The following is a 3,668-nucleotide window of genomic DNA, read 5'->3' as shown; positions in this document are numbered from 1 at the left end:
GAACATTTGAATTTCCTGTTTGAGTGAGTGTCTGACCCAGTGGTTCTTAAGGAGCATGTTGTTTAGTTTCCAAATTCTATGTCTTTTAATAATTTTCCGTTTGTTGTTAAAAGTTAGTTTTACTCCACTGTGGTCTGAGAAGATACTTGGGATGATTTCAATGCTCTTGAATTTATTGATGCTGTCTTTGTGGCCTAACATGTGGTCTATCCTTGAGTATGTGTTGTGTGGATTTGAAAAGAAGGTGTATTCCAGTTTTTTGGGGTGGAGGAGTCTGAAAATGTCCAAGAGGTCTAGTCTGTCAATCTCTTCATTCAATTCTCTTGTATCTTTATTGGTTCTCTGCTTTGTTGATCTGTCTAAGTGTGAGAGTGGGGTATTGAAGTCTCCCACTATTATTGTATTACTATTGATGTATTTTTGAAATTCTTTCAATAGGTGTTTAATGTATTTAGATGGTCCCTCGTTGGGTGCATAGATGTTAATAATTGTTAAGTCTTCTTGGCTGATTGATCCTCTAATCATTATGTAATGTCCTTGCCTATCTTTTATTACTTTATTTAATTTAAAATCTATCATGTCTGAGATGAGAATGGCTGTTCCTGCCCTTTTTTGTGGACCGTTAGCCTGTATGATAGTTTTCCATCCTTTCACTTTAAGTCTGTGTTTATCTTGTTGTGACAGATGGGATTCTTGCAAGCAGCATATGGTTGGGTTATGTTTTCTGATCCATCCCCCCACCCTGTGCCTTTTGATGGGTGAGTTTAAGCCATTGACATTTATTGATATTATGGATTTAATGTATTGTAGTGCCATTGTTCTAAAAAACAATTTGTTTACTCTGATATATTACAAGTATTATAGTGATGTTCTTGTTTATAAGAGGTCTTTTAGTACCTCTTTCAGGGCCGGCTTGGTGATAGTTGCCTCCTTTAACTGTTGTTTGTCTAAGAAGGTTTTGATCCCTCCATCTAGCTTGAATGAAAGTCTAGCAGGATATATAATCCTTGGTTGAAACCCTTTTTCATTCAGGGCTCGATAGATATCTTGCCACTCCCTTCTGGCTTTTAGAGTTTGAGTTGAAAAATCTGCAGAAAGTCTTATGGGTTTTCCCCTGTATGTGACTTTTTGTTTCTCTCTTGCAGCCTTTAGGATCCTTTCTTTATCCTTACTTCTTCTCATTGTGACTATGATGTGTCTTGGTGTTTTCAGGTCTGGGTTGATTCTGTTTGGTACTCTCTGGGCCTCTTGCACCTTGATATCCTTTCTGTTATTCAGGTCTGGGAAATTTTCTTGTATTATTTCCTCTAGGATGTTTGCTTCCCCTTCCTCTCTTTCTTCCTCTGGCAGGCCAATTATACGAATGTTACTTCTTTTGAGATCATCCCATATGTCTCTGTTGTTGTTTTCAGTGTCTCTCAATCTCTTTTTAAGCTCTTTCACCTCTTTCTTAGTTTTCTCTAACTCATCCTCTGTCTGACTAATTCTGTTTTCTGCTTCTGTTAGTCTGCTTTCCCTTGCCTCAGCTTCTTTCTTCATTACAGCTATTTCAGCTTTCAGTTCTCTAATTGTCTCAAGATAATCGGTATTTTCCTTGGGGGTCTCAACTGTTGTTTCCCTAATACTGCCATTTCTTTCCTCCAATGTTGTTTTCATTTCTGTGATTAATAAGTTTATTATTGCTTGCATACTTTTCTTATCTATGGTTACTTCTGACTGATTTGTGGTTTCTTCTGGGCTCTTGTCTTCATTCATTGGGGTAGCAGTTTTATTTGTTTTTAATCTACCCATTTTTTTTTTAATTTATGTGTTTCTCTCTCTTTTTTTTTTTTTAATGCTCTGTTGTTCCTCAGTTGTTGTGTTTTGAGCACAAGTAACACTGTACTAAATACCTTTATGACAATTGCACTCACCAACCTCCGGATTAACCGTAGCAATTGAAGTAAGTATTGAAGGAGTTTAATCGTTACCAGTTAGCCAAACAATTTCTCCAGTCCGTGAAAAAATAGTAACCAAATCCCAGTGAAGAAAGAGAAAAGGAAGAGAGGATAGCGAGAATAGACAGTTATGCAAATCTACTATCCAGTGTATATTCTAAGGGTAACAAGAGTGTAAAGGGAACTAGAGCAGAGATACACACATAGAGAGTCCACTCTGGGTCAGATTTCTTCCCCAAAGTAATTCACAAATTCAGAAAGGCAAAGAAGAAAGAAGTGTATGACAAGATTAAAAAAAAAAAAAAAAAAAAAAGAGAGAGAGATAGAGAGAGATAAGAGAGAGAAAAGGGAGAAGATAAGAAGTAGAGTTGTAATTAAAGAGCAGTGCGAGGAACTTCCCAAATGTGTATCAGTGAATTAAAAAAAAAAAAAAAAAAAAGGAAAGAGGAAAGAAAAAAAAAAAAAAAAAAACCTGTTTGGTGGTATGGGGTATCCTGCTAGTAGCTGGTCCCAGGCACTGCTTATGGGAGGGGGGGGGGCGGCGTGAAGGATGTATGCTTGAAAATTAAAAGGAAGAAAAAAGAATTTTTTCCCCTACTCTAATTCTTAACCCAAATTAAGTTATAGAAACCTCCTTGGTATGACCGTTATGGCCCCTTATTGGCTGGCTTGCTAAAGGCAGAAAATCCTATTGTTTACACGAGATGTGTCCGGAGCTCAAAGGCTAGCCGCTTCTGCTTCTCTGGGCGCCATCTTCCGGGAAACCCCGCCCTCCAGACTTTTTTAAAGGATTTCTCAAAAATGAAAACTAGCTCCAAGTCCTTTGATCCAATGAGAGCTATACTCAAGAAGTCTTTGGATCCACCCTCAGGGTCGCGGTGGACCCTAGCGACCCCCAAGAGGCAGCCCCCGAGCTAAAGTGCTCTCTCCGGGTCCTCTGCCCGCCGCGCTCTGCAGCTGGCGGCGGAGGAGCCGCCTTCCCGGGCGGGCGGAGGACAATGCCCGGCGCACTCGCCTTGCCTGGCGCCGCCTGGGAATTCTGGAGCCCCGCTAGTCCGTGTCCCCTTTGCTCTAATTGTTAACCCAAATTAAACTGTAATCACTTCTTTGGTGCTCCCCCCTTGTTGCCTGGCCTGCTAAAGGCAGAAAATCCTACCTTTGCCGACGATGCTATCAGAGCACTCGCTGTTAGCGACTTCTCAGGCCGTCGCCATCTTCAAGAGTAACTTTTGAGTATTGATATTTCCATTCCAGAGAATTAGTGTCAAATAAATGGTCATCAGAAAAGTCAAAGCTATTTACTTGCAAATAATTTTAGAGGACACAAAGCTAGCTGGTCTCTGGCTTTTGTAGCCATTAAGGCTAGGTGTGGTTTTTCTCAGCAGGGAAGCAATTACAGAAGTCAGACCTTCCACCTTCTGCACCCCATAATGATCCTGGGTCCATACTCCCAGAGGTATAAAGAATAGGAAAGCTATCAGGGGAGGGGAAGCGGTATGGAGTTCTGGTGGTGGAAATTGTGTGGGGTTGTACCCCTCTTATCCTAAGGTCTTGTCAAGTGTTCCTTTTTATAAATAATTTTTTTAAAGTGCACCTGATATGACTTTATTTTTTTAAATTTATTTTATATTATGTTTTTATTTTTATTTTTTTATTTAAGAAAGAAGACATTAACAAAACCATAGAATAAGAGGGATACAATTCTGCACAATTCCCATAACCCGATCTCCA

This window comes from Erinaceus europaeus, chromosome 2 (assembly GCF_950295315.1).
Source record: "Erinaceus europaeus chromosome 2, mEriEur2.1, whole genome shotgun sequence".
NCBI lineage: Eukaryota > Metazoa > Chordata > Mammalia > Eulipotyphla > Erinaceidae > Erinaceus > Erinaceus europaeus.
The sequence above is the reverse complement of the archived record's forward strand: the minus strand, read 5'-3'. Positions refer to the sequence as shown.